Source organism: Callospermophilus lateralis, chromosome 9 (assembly GCF_048772815.1).
Source record: "Callospermophilus lateralis isolate mCalLat2 chromosome 9, mCalLat2.hap1, whole genome shotgun sequence".
NCBI classification, from domain to species: Eukaryota; Metazoa; Chordata; class Mammalia; order Rodentia; family Sciuridae; genus Callospermophilus; species Callospermophilus lateralis.
Window position 1 is genome coordinate 82,220,777 of NC_135313.1, and position 20,521 is coordinate 82,241,297.

Below are 20,521 nucleotides of genomic sequence, written 5' to 3' on the forward strand. Positions count from 1 at the left end.
GACAAAGTGTGTTTCAAACATGTGATCCTCTAATATACGTCATGATAAGAAAGAAGTGAAAGTCAAAGAGGTTAACAATTCTGTGCAAGTATCTGAATCTACAGAAACAACTCTTGGTGCCTCTTAACTGTAGACTACATGTGGTAATCAAAACTTTCATCTTTATTCCAAATCATTTACTTAAAACACATATAGAATTGTAAATGTAATTTTTCTAAATTTCCCAGCATCCAACCACCCTTCTTTGGCAAAAGAAAACAATAAATTTCCTTTGGGAAGCCATTGCTTGCCTACATTTGGCTCCTGTGGTATCGGTTGTTAGTGTAAACCCTGATTGGCTTAAGCCACTATGTGAAGAGCATTCCCCTAGTGACAGGTATTGGCTTAGAAACATATAAGTTCCCACCCAGAGGGAATCAGACACAGTGGGAAGTTTCCTGAGATGTCTGGGAGGGAAGTGGTCTTTCTACTTGAAAGGAGGTAAGGGGTAGGATTACTGTCATCATCTTTCTCTTACACTATGTGGGAATGGTATGGGCCTTGTTTGGCCACTCTAGGTCCAGGCAATATGGTGTGAATTGTATGTAAAGACTTTTAAAACAATACAAAAATCAAGTAATTTTTTTAATTATCCCAATTCACTAGCAATCCCATACAAGGTAAAACACAAAAATATTCTCCCTATAATACCTACTTCTTCCACATGTATTCCAAGACTTTTAGAAAAAAGCCAAAAAATAAAGAAATCTAGACTTGATGTCACAGAGCTCCGCTTCTGGCCATGCCAAAATCCAATGTTTTTATTTATTATTTCCTTTAATCTTAAAATAGTAAAGAAATAATAAGTATATTTAACCCTCTTTATTCCATTTAGAACAAACTACTCCAAGACAAACAAGGACCAATTTAAGTAACAGTGTTCTTCGTGTGTACTTATACATATATGTGCACATGCACATACGTGGCACATATGTATACAAACAGAGATACACATATACTTCCATGGTCTTGCTTTTTTTTTATCAGAGTCCATAAATTTCTCTAAGACTATTGTAAACTTTCCTCCAGTTTGAGAACCATTAAGAAGACTACCTTTCAAATAGAATTTTGTGAAGTTCTTCTCTTGTCCTGAAGTCTTTATAAAAGTATACTCCATTTTGATTTTCTGCTTATATTTTTTTGAAAAATTCTTCCAATATTTCTCTGTGGCATCCTCTCCACACAACCTGTAATATGTATTTTTAGTGCCCAACCCTTCATAGAGGAGGAAGAGTGAGAGATTGTTGAGGGCCACAGCCGAGTCAGGATGACGCATGGCATTTTTGCCAGAAGTAGTGGTTGAGAGGTGACGCCAGTGAGCCTTTAAGATGATGACTATTGAGTTCTCGCGGAGTTCCCGTTGAGTTCCGGTTGAGTTCTCATGGGGATTCCTGAAGAGTTCTCATTGGTTGGAGAAGTGCTGGAGGATGAATTTCCGGTTGTTGTGTTCCTGGAGGAGCCGCATAGGTGGCGTTCGGGAGAGTTCCCGGGGAGCATGTGTGGAGTGTGCTGGTAGAGTTCAGAAATAAAGTTTGTTCCTGCTTGAGTGGCTCATGATTTGTGCCCAGCCAGACTGCGGCAAGAGATGGTCTGCTTTCTTTTCCATGTTTTAGCATCAGTGAACTATCCTCATCCTGAGGAAGCTTGGCTTTAGGAGTCCCTTGGAATCATGGCTGCTGCATGGGTATCAGCATGTGGCCTTTGCCCAGTGCTCAACTATCTCTGAAATATATACACCAACAATTCATAGACTTCTCAACGTGCTATGAAATTAGCTTTCTGATGATGTGATTTAATTGCTGCAGTGATGAGACCAGGTCATTAACACTGCATCTTTACAAGACAGTCTTAGATAATGTACTGAGGGAAATAGTGATGATAAAGAAGAAAGTGATGACCTAAATTAGAAAGAGATAATCTGTGTTTTTAAAAAGTCTTAAATGAACAAAGTGATTGCAGATACATCCTAATATTTCTCCTGTTTAATAGTGGTTATTTTTTCAGATTGCACAACTGAAAGTAAGAAAGTATACTTTTACTCATGACTATAATCACAGCAAAGCTAATGTGGTACTCTGTGTGTGCCAATTGCTATTAGAAGCACTTGAATATATTCATTAAGCAACTTACTGAAAGGAAGATACTATTATTATCATTGTTTTCTCTCAAAAGTTGAGAGGACATGCAGAAAAGTTTCAAACAATCTGTACAGCTAGTAAGAAGGCAAGTTGTCATTTGAACTAAGGAAGTTTGGCTTAGAAACTAATGTGCATACAAACCACTCTGTTGCCTTTCAGGAAATCTGTAGGAATTATGCAGTGATATAACTGCATCAAAATTTGCTTCTCTATAACTACTGTGTGGATATAATGAGGGTTTAAAATAAATTATTTTTTCATTATATATATATATATATATATATATATATATATATATATATATATTATAGGGGCTGGGTCTGTAGCTCAGTGGTAGACCACTTGTCTCACACATGTGAGGCAATGGGTTCCATCCTCAGCACCACATAAAAATAAATAAATAAAAATATTGTGTTCATAATATATATATATATATATACACATTATATATATAATTGTCGACCTAAGAAAGATAATGCAAGCATATTCCATCCTATCACACAAAATGCAACTATAAAAATTCACAAAACTTGGAGAAACTATTTGATTATCCCAAAAAGTAAATAATAGATAGACTGGGATTTGTGGTGTTATAGTTTAATTTTGTTCTCTCAAAGGTTGGTTTGGTGAAAGTTTGGTTGCAAGTATGGTAATATTAAGGAAGTAGAAACTTTTACAGGTGCAGATAGATAATGGGACCATGATACTCAGAAAGGATTAATATTGACTTTATGAGAGAGTTCTTAGAAGATTGTGTAAGGTCACCTCATCTTCTTGGTCTCTTTTACATGCAGTCAGCTCCCTACTCATTTCTCTACCATGTTATGATATAGCCAAGGGCACCCTCACCCAAATCAAACAAAGGGGCTACTCAATATTGGACTTGTGGTCTCCAAAACCATGAGCTAATAAACCTCTTTTTAAAAAATAAATTATGCAGTATCAGGTATTCAGTTATAGTCACACCAATTGGGCCAATACAGAAGGGGGGATTTACATACCAATGAGGTGGTAATGTGTTTACTATTATATCTTTCCTTTTATATCCTAAGGAAATCCAAAAGCCAGAAGTAGCCATCAGGTGGCATAGAAAGGGGTTTTCTGGGGAAAGTTTGTAGTTATGGTTTGAGAGGGAAGAAATAGAAATCCTAACACTCTGAACAATGCTGATATTCTTCACTTTGTTTTGTTCTTTTCTTTCTTTCTTCATTTTTCCTAACTCCCTTCCTTTTTAAAGTTCTTTATACTATGGTGTGTCAGTCCCCCAAGCACTCTAATGATTACACCAATCACAGTAGCAATGGAGGAGGAAGAGAGCCACAACTCAGCATGAGAGGAATCTCTCTCTGATCAAGATGTGATCCTAAATGGGAGGTGAACATCTGCTGTTTTCAAGATCTCCCCGCTTCCCTTCCTCTTCCTCACCCTTCTCTCTCATTCTTTGGTCCTGATGTCCAAGAGGCCAGAAAAAAGAAGGTCAATCAGATCCCTAGATTACTGATCAGAAGACTAAAGGGATGTGTCCTAGAGACACAGCATGAGGAAATCATTATGAGAAAGGAACTCATGCATTCAGTCCTACAAAGTTATTTATAAATTTCTGGTCTCATCTTCAAGCTGTGTCCAAGAGAATTTGATCCCATTCAGCATAGTAAAATATACAAGAAGTCAACTAAAAGACCAGAGAACAGGTCTAGACTGACCAATAAATGGTTGACACTTGTTATAAATCCTGACAGTTCTGAAAAACTTGAAAACCACATTGACATTTGTCCCACTGCCCATGGAATGCAGTGGGAACTTGCAGCCTTAAATTAGGCATGTCAATTTCCTTTAACAAAAATTCTCTACAGGATTTAGAAGTCTCAGAAATTTGTAACTTAATATTTTAAGTGTGTAGAATACAACCCGCAATCACTTAGCATGTGGAAAGCCAGAAAAATCTCAACTCATATGGGAAAACCCATCAACAGATACCACTGCTGAAATTTGACAAATTATTGTGTTATAATATAATTGCTTTAAAGGAGCAACTATAAAAATACTTCAACAAACAAATGTAAATATCTTGAAGTCAATGAAAAAAATAGAATATTCTAGCCATAGGTAAATAAATGATAGAAGATATAAATATTAGAATAGATTGAAAATAAGTCAATAAACCTAATGATAAGTAGAAATTATTCATTGTGAACAGCTGAGAAAAAAGAATCTCTGGCAAAAAATTGAACAGGAACTCAAAAGTTTTAATTACCATATCATTAAATTTCCTGGCTGAAATATTCTAAAACTTTTAATGCAATACCTAAACATAGATGTTAGAAGTTCATCAATCACTGAGCAGCACAAAGCCAAAGAAATATAAGAGAATTTGTTGCCAGTAAGCCTGCTTTTAGTGAATTAATAAAGGTGGCAGGGGTTGTAGCGTGTTGGTAGAGCACTTGTATAGTATGCACAAAGCCCTAAATTCAATCCCCAGTACCATTAAAAAAAGAGTATTTGTAAAGGTCTGGAATATGATAGAAGAGTGGTTACACAATCTTGTTAATTTTGTAAAAAGAAATACATAATACACATTTAAAAGGTGATTCACAGGGTCTATGAGTTATATTCTAAACAAAAGTCAATTCACTAAAAAGATAGAAGAAAGAGAAGAAGAGGAGGGAGGGAGGAAGAAAGAAGGATGATTCATATTCATATTTGAAAAAGTAAAATTCAGAGTAAAACAAATTACCAGGTATAAAAAGGGACATTATGAAGATTAATGTGCTAAGAAGATATAAAAATGTCCAATGTGTATGCATTCACAACTGAACTTCAAAACACATGAAGCAACAATTTACAAAACTAAAGGGACATAAAACTCTACAATTATAGTTGGAGACATCAATATTCCTGTTAGTTTTCTAGTGTTTCTATAACAATGTGCCACAAACTGAATGTTGTGAACAATAGAAGTGTATTATAGTTCTAAAAGGCTGGAAATCTGAGATCCAGGAGCTGTGGGGGTTGGTTGTTCAAAGGACACTGCTGCATCATATTTCTATGACTTCTTGGAGTCTAGTGACAACCAATGGCATTCTCGGTGTGTGAGTTATCACTGCAAGTCTCAACCTCACTCTCACGTGTTTTGTTCTTTGCAACTGTAGCTGTGTCCAAATGTCCCCTCCTTAAGAAACCAACCATTTAAAATAGAGGCCTACTCTACTCTAGCATGACTTAACTAATTATATCTGTATTGACCCATTTCCAAATAGCATCACTCTATGTGGTATTGGGTTTAGGATTCCAATATAGAATTTTGTTTGAAAACTATCAAACCCCTAACAACTGCCCTCAAAGAGTTTCTAGTTCTAACTCCAAAAGAAGATCTATTAAAGAAGATATTGATAAATATCTCCATCAAAATTAAAACATTTGAGTACACTTATTCTATTTTTGGAATAATAAAAGAAAATCTCATATAATCCCATATAAACAAAAAACATCCGTCCCCCCCCCAAAAAAAAAACCACCTATGCCTTGTGAAAAACATCATTAATTAAATGAAGAGATAACCAGTAAATAAGGGAACATATTTACAAAGCACATGTCCTCCAGGGACTTTATTAATAATATTAAATCTCAACAATAGCCAGATACAGTGGCACACACCTATAATTCCAGTGGCTCAGGAGGCTGAGATGGGAGGATCATGAGTTCAAAGCCTGCCTCAGCAAAAGTGAGGCACTAAGCAACTCAGTGAGATCCTTTCTCTAAATAAAATACAAAATAGGGCTGGCTGGGGATGTGGCTCAGTGGTTGAGTGTCCCTGAGTTAATTCCCATTACCAAAAAGCAATTTTAAAAAAAAGCCCAATTCAAAAACGAGCAATATTTGAACAGAAATTTTACCAAGGAGGATATGTAAATAACAAAATAAACCCATAAAAACATTAGGAAATGCAAATAAAATTCATAATAAGATGCAATGCATCTATCAGAATGATTAAGAAACTCTTGGTAGTACTAAGTACTTGCAAGGATGGCCAACAACGTATATTCATACATTGTTAGTGGAAAGGAAAATGCTCTATAACGCTTTGGGTAACAGATTCACAGTTCAACCTTCCCTTATGCTATGACACACCAATCCCCAATCCCACTCTAGGGAATCACCCTAGAGGAAAAATCCTGTATACAAACATAGATATCAAATATTTATAAATATTTGATATATTTATAGGACCAGTAATATAGTTCATGGATAGAAAGCTCACCTGACATGCATGAAGCTCTGGGTTCCATCACAGCATCAGAGAGAGAGAGAGAGAGAGCGCGAGAGCGAGCTGGGGAGGGAAGGGGTAGGAATAGAGGAAGAAGAGAAGAGGGAAAAGGACAGGGAGGGAGGGAGGATGGGACAAACTGAATATAATTTAAATAATCACAAAAAAATGTGAATAAAAATAAATGTAAAAAGCATATTTCTGGTACACACAGTAATCAGGATGACTGTCAAAGACGTTATGTTGAATGAAAGGGCTAATCTCCAAATGTTATATACCTTATGATTTCATTATTGACAGACAAAATGACAGTCATAGAAAGGAGCAGATCAGTGGTTACCAGGGGTAAGGGTTGTGGTTAATGTGGGGCATAAGTAAAGAAGGAGGAAATTGGGGGACTGGTTAAGCCACTCGGTCTCCGGGTTGTGTTAATGGTTACATAGATCTACAGACTCATTAAAACTCATAGAACCATACATCAATAAGAAAATCAACTTTATGTACTTTAATAAAATATATTTCAAATACTTAAAGATTTTATATCTATTTTCAAAGGAAATGTAAGGGGTCTGGCAACAAAATGAGACAATATTTGAAAAACCAAAATAAATTGGTATCCCTTTCAGATTGCACCATAAGTTTTAAGTCCAGGTGATGAAACAGCACTGCTAAAACCCCCTTCTATAGCAATAAAATTGAAATTTTCACCACTATGTGGAGGTATACGCTCATACATAAACTTTCATGATCAGTCACATCATGTCCTGTGGTTCCATACGTGGGCATTCTCGTACCATAGCACTACTAACTTTATGATACATGGATGCACAAATCTTACCATCTTACACTTTCCATCAGAAATTATTCATTTGCTGTCAGCACCTTCACTTGTATCATTGGATGGGATAAGATAACCTTTATTATTTCAGAAAATTCTTTTAAAAGTGCAAATCAGAGTTCTGAAGAAAATTTCAATGGGATTGATAGCTTTTCAAGCATGGTCTCTTCTTTTGCCCTGATAAAGGAAAATGCAGTTCAGTTATTATTGCCAGACGTAGCAATAAAAATCTTGTGTTTTATTTAGCAACCCTAAGCCCAGTAAGAAGTACATATTGCATTCATATACATGCATATATGCACATAAATAAACATATACATGTATGTATATTAATTTTTACCTCCATTCTATCATAAATCCTGTAATAACATTTTTGAAGTGTCCAGACATTTGCTATTGGTTTCTTTAAAATTCTTTATTCATAAAGAATATAGCAATTTATTGAGTAAATTCTCAAACTGGCTATTCAATTGATTATTTATAATTCCTTCCTACATGTTCCTTTGAGCCACTGAGATCCCAGAACTGGGAGATGTACAAAATTTTGTGTAATCTAACTTTTTAATTTAATATATGATGAAAATTAGGTTCACAAAAATTAAGAAACTATTCTGAATTAGGCTGAATTCAGATCTTTTTTTTTCAAATTTAAACACTCTGATCCAAAATCAAAATTTCCAGTGATCTTAATTTTCTCATTTTAGTCCATTGCTTATTTTGATCTGGTCTCTATTAAAACACAATATTATTTCTCCCTTAAATATTTCATAAATCTGATTTTCTAGGGTCCAGTGAAAAAAATATGCTTATTACTTTTCATATCAGTTGTTCTTAAATTGAGAAATGTTTAACAAAATGTTTGATAGTAAAAAAAATCTTCATTTAATATCTTCCCAATTTATAATATTTTTTCTCAGAAAAAAAGAGGTTGTAAACTCCTTGAAGACAGGAAGAACACTTTTTTTTTATTTGATAGCCATTTGTACATAGTAAATGGCCTTATATACTACATGTTTGAAAACATTTAATGAATTACTGTCACTTTTAATCTGTGCTGATTAAATTTACTTTTCATTATTAAAAAATGGATTCTCAGAAAAGCATTCTTCAAAAATACATATGTGAAAATAAGCCATGTAGGTAATATATTGTTACATTTCCTTAAAATAAGCCTTAGGCATTCTCCCACACTTTTCTCACCATTATCTCCATCTGTAATAATAAAACATATCTTCTGATTACAACTATTTCTGTTATCTCAAGTCTGAATCTAATTTATTTGCTATTCAACCTTACTTTTCCTCTGTTATATGATTTGTTTTTCCTGTAATGCAATCCAAGGTTTTGATTTAGAAGGTAGAAAATATTATTTTTCTCCAAAAATGTGATATGTTAAACTGAAAGGACAAATAATTTTAAAGTGGGTTGGGAGTATTTCACAACAAAAATATCAAAACAAATTTTAATTTGTATCCAATATTTTTTATTTAAATGTGTTTTGGAATAGATGAGCAGTTTGGGAAAACACAGCAATGTATACTCTGCCAAAAAGCAGAAATCTCAAAAATGCTTTCCTAACAGTATTTTGAAATACTATTTACAGAGAGCAAAGGATTTCTTAGAAAGCTTGTGGATTTCTAAAGTTGCATTGTATTTCCAAAGCTATGAAATATGATGTTCCTTCCATGACACCATCATTAAAATTTAAAAAGCTAATTTATAAACCACAAAACCATCAGGTAGATTTTCTTAGAGACTTGTTCTCTGGATACTGTCATTTGCTGGTTTAATTATTAGCAGAAACATAAGTTTAATTTGTTATACCCACATACATGCTAATATCACATACATGGTCATAAATCATGCAGTTTCCCCACTTACATTTTACCCAGAGGGCAATTTCTCAACTTCTACTTTTCCTCCACTAGTTATATTGCCATTCCTTCTCTACTTACATTACAATCTCAGTTGCTAGCTTAAATCCTCCAGTGAAATAATTATACTTTGGAGAACTTACACTGCACACTGAAATTTGAACAATGATGACTTTATTAGAAGAAACTTTGTTTTTTTTTTCTTCTAAATAAGATTGATTACATTGATTTCCAAAATTTAAATTAGGTGTCATAAAGGGTATTTAAAAACACAAGTCAGTGTCCTAATTCAGAGACTTAGGAGTTAAATATCCATGGCAGACAGGTTATTTCTTAATCCTTATGAGGATGATTAATTGAATTCCCAACCATCTATGGGCATCCAAGTAGGTAATATACACATTTCATATTTGGTGGCGGGTGAGTTATTTGACTGACTTCTCTTCTACTTTTTTATGCACAATAATCAGAAACAAAGTAGTGTTTTAAAGTATATTCAAGAATACTTTTTTTTTTCATGAAACTTTTTAATCCTTGAAAAGCTTTCCCTGGCTCTTTTTAATTTCTTTGTCATCATTCTTTGGTATATTGAAAGTACTCTTTTGAAAGTAATGTTACCCTCCATTTGTTTATCCTAATACATTGTTAAATTACCTTAGGGAATTAAATCTAAAATATTAGTAAAAAGGGAGAATTTTTTCACCCTGAATTACCAAGTGATCTATCTAAAATGCGGCCTCAAGAGAGGGTTGGGTTGAACTTTTACCTTAAATAACTGTTCTAAAACCTCAGTCTACTCACTTAAAATAACTCTGAATTAGGAAAATAGCCAAAGGCACAAGAAAGTACAGACTTGGACTAGAATTAATCTCATTTTTAAAAAGAGCACAAATTGAACAACAGCAAAAAAAAAAAAAAAGATTAAAATGTACACATATGTCAATAGCACTTTTATCAGAATTATCCTTTTTATGTTAAATAAAATTGGAAAACAACCAACAGCTCATTCTCATCATTTTTTTCTTTCCTCTTTCCTTTTTTTCTGATTTATTTTGCTCAAAATGATGCTTTCTATTTATCACTCTATTTTGTTCAAACTTCTCTCCATTTTGACTTTAAATGTTTTCCTATGCTGTTATTATATTTTAAGAATAGATAGCCTCCTTTTATCCTTAAATTTAATAAAAATCCTTTCTCTGGAGAGTTTTCTGTTAAAATGGCATTAAGACATAACTAGTATTTTTTTTTAATACAGTGGCCTATTTACTCTTTCGTTGAAAGAGTGGGTTTTGTATCTGAGTATGCTTTCTAGAGATGGGAATTTCATATTTATATATTAAACTACCCAACCACAGGAGAACAATTTAAAATCCTTGAGTTATGAACTCCAACGTCATCTTTCTAAGTGTCAAAGTACACATGCCTTCACCATGAGGTTAACATCTCAATGACCTCTGCCATTTGATACCTGGATTGTGAACTTTCTGGGGTGGCACTCTAAAACGCTGCAACCCTGTGAACTGTTATATCACTGGTCGCATTTGGAATTCTAAAGGCAGCACAGAAATTGAAGAAATCAAGTACTGGTATTATTTCTCACTTATGAGGGACCCTTATGTACAACAGAATATCATCAACTCATCTAAGCTGAAAGTTTTAAGAATAATAAAACATTCCAAGAAAGAGAGAGTCTAGATACCAACCAATCCAACTGGAGAACTCATGTAAACATCTGTGGAAATTTACATATTGACATATCTGTGTATCTACAGTGTCTCTTTATTCATGGTTTTGTTTTCTGCTGTTTCAGTTACCTCTATCAAATTCAGTTAAAATATATAAAATGAAAATTACAGAACGAAACAATTACTAAGTTTGGAATTGTTCATCATTCTCAGTAGCATGAGAGAAAGCTTGTGCTGCCCGGTTTCATCCCACCAGAGATGGGGCTCTTTATTTGTCCAATGTATCCACACTGTATATACTACCTGTCCATTATTTAGCAACCTTTGAGGTTATCAGCTGGACTCTCACAGCATCATTGCTTGCATTTAAGGAACCTTTATGTAGTAACCGAATGTTATGTCACCTCAGAATATTTTGAGTGAGAGACCACATTCATAAAACTTTTGTCATATTGCTTTAATTGTTCAGTATTATTAATTGCTGACTTCTTGCTAATTTATTAGTGAATCTTTATCATAGATATGTTTGCAGGAAAAAGCATGGTACAGAGGATTCCGTACTGCAAAAACACATGCACATACACACACAGACATATAGGTTATAATCGGCTGGGATTCAGTCAAGAGACAGAAATCACATCAGTCATTTTAATAGAGCAGTTTTTGTATGAATAATTGTTAGCTAGCTATGAAGTTGTTTACCACATACTACAAAATCATAAAAAAGGGGGGGGCATGGAGGTACGACAGTGACAACAAGACCAGAAAGCAGGTAACATCTCAAGCCTAGACTAATGAGAACCAAGGGAAACAAAGTTTTTTGATTTAGGGGATTGAGTAGTTTTCTTAGACCTGCCCTTTGGCCTCTGAGGAAGGGTAGTCAATAGCCAGGGTTTAATTCTCTGACTGGGGAATGGTCCCTGTGGTCCTGAAAACTAGAACACTTCAAGTACAATGGTCTAGTTGCTGCTGATATCTCTTCAAGGGAGATAATGCTGGTTTGAAAGTTTCTAAAAAAATCTGATAACTACTTTCAGCTGGTCATATGGTAAGGCATTGCCATGCACCATGGTGAGAGTGAAGTTCTGCTGGGGTCTTGCCTAGGGAGAGAAAGCAGAAGAGAAACCACAAGTAGCTCCCAAAAGTTAAGTCTCAGGACCACTACAGCTTTGTCCTCTTCTCTCCTCTGGTAGTAGCTAATGTAGAAACAGCCAGCAAAGCAGAAATCTGGTTTGCTAGCTCCAGGATCACAAAGTGGAATATAGAAGGAAGATAATAGCTTTATCATTAGTGCACAGATGAAAAGATAAGCTGTCATGTATGCCTGATGGAGATTCTATTTTAACGAGGGTATACATACAATGAAAAAGCAAATAAACTGGCAAAGATTCTATCAGAAACAAATGTTATGAAGCAAGATAAACAGAAATAGTATTAAAAGTAATCATAGAAGAAATGCCCTGTTGATTGAAACAGAGATAGGTCTCCTTGAAGATACGATATTTATTGTAGGTAAGGAAAAAGAGGCAATCATGCAGAATATTGCAGGCAGAAGAATAACAAATATTAAGGCTGAGACACAGAGGTAGAAATTGCAACATTCTAGAAGGAAAGCAACTGTTAGGAGATGAGGTGACAGAAGTAAGCAAGGATCAGACTCTGCAGGGACATATAGGGCCTGGAAGGACATGGGAATGAGGTTTTCAAGGGTGATGGATGAAAATTAGAGAAAGCTTTCACAAAAGAGTGAGATGATCAAATTTACGTTTTGACATTTAAAGCCAACCATTTCATCAGTACCTTTTCTATGCTTTCTATATTCATATAGGATGTGTTAGGCTCATATATCCTGCATGGTATAAATGGCACGTATTTCAGAAGTCTGGGATACCCTGGAAGCTACTCAAGTGTCTTTCCACCTTGGCATGGACTGTCTAGAATAGTGTGGCATCTCTATATGACATTGCTTGTTACCTCACACAGCAGGGAGTATTTAAGTTATAAAACATCTCCATCTTATTTCCATGATATATCTTAATGTCATATAGCTTAGATGATATTCTCCTGATAACCCTAAGCACATAGATTGTAGGTTTACTTTTAGTCTCATTTGCTAGGAGCAATTCTCAACCATGGACATCCTGCTCAAAGCATTCTGTAGATAAGGATTTACTTCTTAGCAAATGCCACTGGTCAAGTTACCTAAAAATTCAGATCACTTTCTTTTTTTAAATTTTTCCTAGGAAAACATATCTTCTCCACCAGTAACTGGAAATAAATTCAGGCACAGATTAGGTGACTTAACAAATTCCTCCCCATATTTAGAAAGCAATGCTTTATGAGAGAACTAAGAAAAAAGTATCTATCTATATATGTATATATGTACACACACACACACACACACACACACACACACACACATAAACACACAGGGATAAATTCATCCAATATTTCACTACCATATTGTAAGAAATCCTATAGTATTAAAATTGTGAAATTAAGAGTATTTTAAATTTTCGTAAAAAATAGTTAATGACAAAATATATTGGTCACTATTTTAATAATGCTACATATGACATTCTTACAGAGTAGATCATTTTTCTTAGATTTCAGTTGCATTTTAAAAATGCTTTATCATGAGGATATCCTCAGGATTCCTGGGATTTTGAGTCATCTTAAATAGAATAAAGAATAAAGAATATTTGAATTTTTGGAGTGAAAAAAATCAGAAAATCATTTTGAAAATACTCTCATGTTCAAAACAATTTTAAAACTACTATCCCCATTTGACATCTGAACCAACCATCTGAATGAAACTAAAAATATGGTGGCCAACGTGAAACTGCTTATTAGAGGAAGGGTGGACAGAGTTCAATTTTCTCCTTCTAACTCTAAAACTGAATAAATTTTCCTGGCTTTTATGATAAAATAGGACCTGTGGTAAATATATTTCTCATAATTTAAGTCTGATCTTTATTCATAGATTTAAAATCCCTGACCCTCAGAGGAATTAAAATAAGAGGTTCATGATCACGTATAGATTGTTTTAAAGTAAATACAGACTCAAATTTGGCAAAGAGAATTACTCCTCTTGCTCTAATGGCTATACTTTTTTTTCTGCCCGAATGCATTTTGTATCAACCAAACTATCTCCCACTCCAATGAAGTTCTAATAAGTTATTCAATTAGAATACGATGCAACCTAAGATCACTAGTTACTGTATAGTTTTGAACTTTCTAGTTACTGTATTAAAAATAGCAGAACCAGGCACTGTAGTGCACCCCTGTAATCCCAGCTGCTTGGGAGGCTGAGACAGGAAGATGGTCAGTTCAGAGCTAGCCTCATCAAAAGCAAGGCGCTAAGCAACTCAGTGAGACCCTGTCTCTAAATAAAATACAAAATAGGGCTGGAGGTGTGGCTCACTGGGCGAGTGCCCCTGAGTTCAATCCCCCCACCCCCAAAAAAGTAGCAGAAACAGTTGAATCCAATTTTAAAAATATATTTTATTTCAACAAAAATATACATGATAGTATCGTTTCATGGCTCTATGAATTCGGGATAGAATTAAAGATAAATTGATATAACATTATTAAGAAGGTATTTCAAATGCTTTATTCCATGTAATCTTCTAAATCAGTTGTGTATTTGGCATTTAAAGAGTGTCTCAATTCAGGCTAACAGACTCCAAGCATTGTAATAATCCCCTGTGGCTAATAGCTACTGTTGGGCTTTCAGCCCTAATGCATGTTGGGATTTTTACTTTCAATTTTTATTTTGTTGTTGTTGTTGTTATTACCCTGTAGGGGTTTGACTTTTACATATATATTTGAAGAAATTCACTAGCCAAGATGAAAGGATCAGAGCAGTCAAGTGCTGTGCCAGCCTTACCATCCAGCTCTATTTAAAAATTTCTTACACTTCCCTATTTAACTAATTTCCATATGCATATAGTATTCTTTGTAGCTGCTTTCTTATATTTTCATATCTTGTCTATTAAATAAGCATGTACTTCTGTCTCATAGTCATAGATCTAATGCCAATGGAAAGTACTTCCTTAAGATCAGTTTCAAATTTTCCCTTGACACTGAAAGGATTTCTGAAAGACATAATACTGTAAAACAGAATGTCTCACAATTTCCCAAATGAAAATAAACCCCAATTCCTCCTCTGGATTCAGATTTTAAATATTTTGTTTCCCCCATACACCATGCTGTTCTCCATCTGTATGTTTCAGAGACAATAATGACAAAAGTTGACCTCTAAATATTTCTTTTTCTTTAATGAGGAGCATGTGTTACTACCAATGTTTGTGGCCACACATGATTATTGGAGAAAAAGTCACATGGCTTTTATAATAATCGTGCTAAGGCACAATTTTATGGTCAATTGTGGCGGTAGTGCCCTGAATATATAGATATTGTCCAAAAAAAGTAACATTAAACATTTAACTTTTTGTACTCCCTTTTAATGCCTGCTAGGAGACGCAATGAATTCCAGTGCCATCAGGTAAAGATAGATACATCACTGCCCATATCTACCTTATTATTCCATTTGTGGCTCATTCTGCACCTAGACAATGATAGAGCTCTTTCCTTGACCTTAGAACTCCATCCACCACTTAAATATACCTTCTCCCATGCTCTGTAATTCTAAGACAGATAGCATCATACACAGAATAGCATCCAGAGCCCTGAGTATGGACTGATCTTTCTGGCTTCTAAGTATTCATAACTTTATTTCTTTCAATTTTTACTTCCTGTCCTTCTTTTCAACCATACACTGGGATTCTGGCTTCTTGCTCAGTGAGAATACTTCATCCCCAGTGGTTTTACACTGATATTTCTCTTATCTTCTGCCCACTATTATCACGTTCACCTCTTTTTTTCTTTTAGATACTCAAATATCCTCTGAATTTTACCTAAAAACTGAATTTCTTTTATCCTCCCTTTTTCTACTTTTCCTCATAGAAAAAAATCATTATCAGATGGATTATATACTATATATGCATTTATTTATATTTTTCATCTGTCTCTTCCAAAAGCTCACTAGGATGAAGAAAACATGAACAGAAGTTGTTTCAATATATGCAACTTCTATTAATGTGTGACTCATTTTTAGTAATTAAGATAACAACTACCACTATGTTTTGAGTGCTAATCAAGATATCTATTTTATCTCATTTATTAAATATTTAAATAACATACACTATACAATAAATAATGAGAAGCTGATATCATAATTTTAATTTACTGATGAAGGAAATTAAGGCCAACATCAGTTGAGGCCAACATTTTATATTATAGTATAACTCCACATTGAAATATTTTAGGCTTATTTATAGTCATAGACATATAGAAATTATCTCATAAATAGAACTCTGGTATGAAGAATTTAAGTTCTGTATGACTGGTATTATTGGATGAATATTTATTTAATCTATCCTCCTGTAATACTGCTTACTGAAAACTGGTTAGTTTTTCCTTTAATTATATCTTTGCAATTTAAAAGAACTGTGTTTTTAATCTGTGTCTTTTCATTCCTTCCTCTGAATCTGAATTTAAAGATTAGTATACCTTTGTCTTTAGTTGTCATTCTCACCTCATGGTTTTGAGTATTTCATTCTCTTAGACTGGTGTCTGAATTAATCCTGACACCTGGAATAGCCATGTCAAAGTATATTGGTGGCTCACCTAACATATCATTTGTTCTCCCCTTCGAACATGGCCCCTTGACAGCAAGCCTCATCTACAAGTATATTTAGAAAATGTCTAGGATGTCAAATATTTATTCCTTTTAAAAAATTTAATATGTTCTCCTGGGGCCTGATTACAGAATATTTTAATGCTTACAAATTTCTTCAGTGGCACAGTCCTAGTTTGTTTCCTAGGAAACAAATGTACTTACACTGCACTGCACACATCCTTAATCACTAAATTCTATAATCTCTTTGTGAATGGATAACTTCTAAAAATTGTTTGTTTTTATAGGAGTTACCAGCTACAATATCACTGCAGGTAAATTTTCCAAGTATATTATCAGTCAAAGATTATTTCAATTTACCCTAAAATATAAATGATAACGGTTATGAAGCAATCTTTATATTAAAGTGTATATTCCTTTATGGCTGAGTGACATGCACAGATATGAAGTGAATTTGAGATATGTATATACTTGCCTCTGTTATCCTCAATTTCATTCTCTTTTTCACAGAAAACATAGGTTAGATATTTTGCTGTTCAAGAGAGAGTTTGGTTTTGGAAGTCATCTTTCCTAACCAAATATTAACTGAAATCTAATAGGAGCCCACGGAAAGGACAATGCATTTTAAAGTGACATTTTAGCATTCAAGCCATACATATTCTTCAACGTGAATATAATTTTTATCTAAATGATTTCAGAGGAAAATGGATTCATTTGACTATAGTGCTTCTAAGACCAGTGGGAAGCTCATCATCTTAATATTGAATCTGTAAATCCTTTCCACTAGGGATGATTAACAGCTTTGTCAAGTGTTTATTTTACTTTAAGAAGAATATGTAATTTCCTGGTATAATGCAGACAGATTTCATTTGATTTCTCTCTTCACATGTCACATTCATACCATGGGCTCACATAATCTAGGTTACCTCCACTAGACTTCTATTGTGCCTATAAGATGGTGATAACCTAACAAGTTTGTATAGTTTAATGAGCATATATCAGTCTGTTCAATGATTCATTTTTACTTGATTAAAAAAAAAAGAAGAAGAAGAAAGAAAAAGAAAGACCTCAGCAGTCTTGATAAGAAGCAATAAGGGTGAATTACTTCCAGATGGCAGTTTGGCTATACTATACGTGTGGTCTAAGCTACCCTCGGGATAAAACCTTCTATTAGTGCATTGATGGGTGGGCATATTGTTTTCTGTATTTAGAGCCTTGGTTAACTCTACTCAGAATAGCTACAGTCATTAGGCACAGGGACGGAGATAGTAGCGCAAGGTCACTTTCATATTTGGTTTGCACCCCTATTGGCACATCAACTGGCAAGCAAAAATGAAATTGGAAGACAATTTAGGTACGCAGCCTTATTATCAAACTGTGATTTGGATGGCTCTATAGATTATCAAATGATTTATAGTTCCAGAATCTATTGGCATTGTCCAATAAAAAGTTCTTGAAAGAACCCTTGTCTCCTATCTTTCTATCCTCATAAGTAACAATGTATTAAGCCACATCTTTTACTTTAAAAAAAAAGTGAGAGTCTTGGTTTGTAACCACAATATATCCATGTTTTGGTCCCTCTTACAACTTTTCAAAAAACCTTGACAATGAAGTTAATTCTAATCATAAGTAATCCTCAGATAATAATATTCAAAGAAAAAAATGTTTTGTTTTGTTATGAAGAGGAAGCAAATAATCAGAGAAGACAAGCTGACCAAGGAGTTTGTAGATAAAGCAATTTCCAAAGAATGTCCTTCCTACTTTTGTAGCCTATTATTTTTCAGCTAGCTTTTGGAAAATTATGATTCATGTTCAAGATAGTGACCCTGAGGTGCAGCGAAAAACAATGAATTGGAGAAAAAAAAAAGGATTGAATTTAGTCTAAAAAACAGACAAATTATTTTAGAATAATTTGACAATTAACATTCAATATTATCTTCACCCTAATTTGATCATATATTCAATTAACCAGAATATAACCCAGAAGTTAAAAATTCAGTTGATTGAGATTTTACTTTATAGCTTAAATCTTAGACTGAAGGAGATAATAAATATGCTCAAATTAAATTGCCTTTTATGTATAAGGTGAGAGGAAAATAAGACCCACAACCACAGGCAAGGAGTTTATTCTGTTCACATCCAAATGATCATATTAGGTAGGAAATTTGCAAAGTTTAACTTCCTTATAGAAATAAACATACAGGATTCCCCTGCCAGGCACTGTGGCAAACATTAGTAATCCCAGTGACTCAGAGAATGGGGCAGGAGAATCAGAAGTTGAAGGCCAGCATGGCAACTTAGAGATACCCTGTCTCAAAATAAAAATAATCAACAAGAGGAGCAAAAATAAAACAAAAAATACTAAATAAAATAAATAAAAAAAAGAAAAGGAAAATTTTAAAAAGCAGGCTAAGGGTGGATTCTGTGTTAAATCCCCAGTCACACACACACACACACACACACACACAAACACACAGAGCTTCTCCCAGTATTTAGAAATAAAAAAATATTTAACAAATCATAATTTTCAAAACACCATTTAATTAGTGACAAAATATGTGGTATTCTCATTTTTTATTCTTAAATGATATAAGCATACATATCTTAATATTTCAGTTATTAGAATGTCTATTTCACTTTTTCTACAAGTGTTCGCAGAGTCGTACATGTTATTTCTTTTTAATACCTTCGTCAGAGTCTAAAATAAAATTGCAAATTAGAAAATCCTTTGAGAATAGAGTTCAGCCAGGGAACTGTTTCAAGGTAAGTTTTATATTAGTTTCACTCATTTTAATGAGCCTTTGTTCGAAGTCAAGCAAGCAAATACTAGACTGAAGAGTTACATGCAAGATATCCTTTAAAGAAACCATCATAAATCAGAACCTCTAACTATCTGCTTATATTATCAGGTTGACACAACAAAAGCATAGCCTGGTAGCTAAATGAGATAGCTTTTATTAAGAAAGAAAATGAGAGTTCAAATTTGAATATCAACTTAAATATGAGGTTTGAAATAGGATAGAGACACTCCCAATTGACAAGGCATTTCTATTTAAATTAAAAATTGACAGTGCTCTTCGATACATAATGTAGAAAATGGGTTGAAGAAAGTTCATTTCTAAAAAAATGGATATAAATTGATGAGAAAACACACACATCACACACACACACACACACACACACACACACAGAGGACAATGATGGGGAAATATCACATTAATCAGTAAGAATTAGATAAGTCACTTTAATCCCTAGGAGGGCTTGGAGGTATAAAAAAAAAAATCTTGGATTCAAGGGACTGATTTTTCTCAGTACTTGCTAACCTTGGGCTGTCTGCTTATAACTACAAATTGTCCTTAGCTTGAAAAGAGCCTTTTAATATTTAAAATTATTGGTCTATGGTATCCATGTAATTTCTTCAGCCATAGGGCTTCATTTCCTTTGATGTGGATCAAGGTTCCAACTGACATTACTACTTCTCCTGCTGTCTTTTAGCCCTGAGAAAGGTTTCTGTCTCTCTAACACTGGTACCAATGATTGGTCTCCAGCTCTGAGAGGGAATTTTATCCATTTGTATAATAGTGAGACTCAGGCAGACATGGTACTCTCCTCGATGACAAATTTCACATTTAAAATTTATCCTTATTTTATCAACTTCAGTTTTTTCCCCTTTAGAATTCAAGGTATTTCACCAACATGTGTCCCTATAAATAAAATTACTTTAAATTCAGAAGTTAACAAGGAAGTTTAAAATCTCTCATGTAATCATATAGCTCATATGTCTACAGATATGACCAAATTGATGACAATATTCCAAAAATGTAAATAATTTACTCTTCATTATTCAGATGTGTGTCCTCCAGAAAGACAAAACAAAGCCCAAGCCTTTAACATTAACTAGAATATATGTGTGTATATAATATATATATATTATATACACACATACACACACATATATGTGTACATATACACATATAAACAA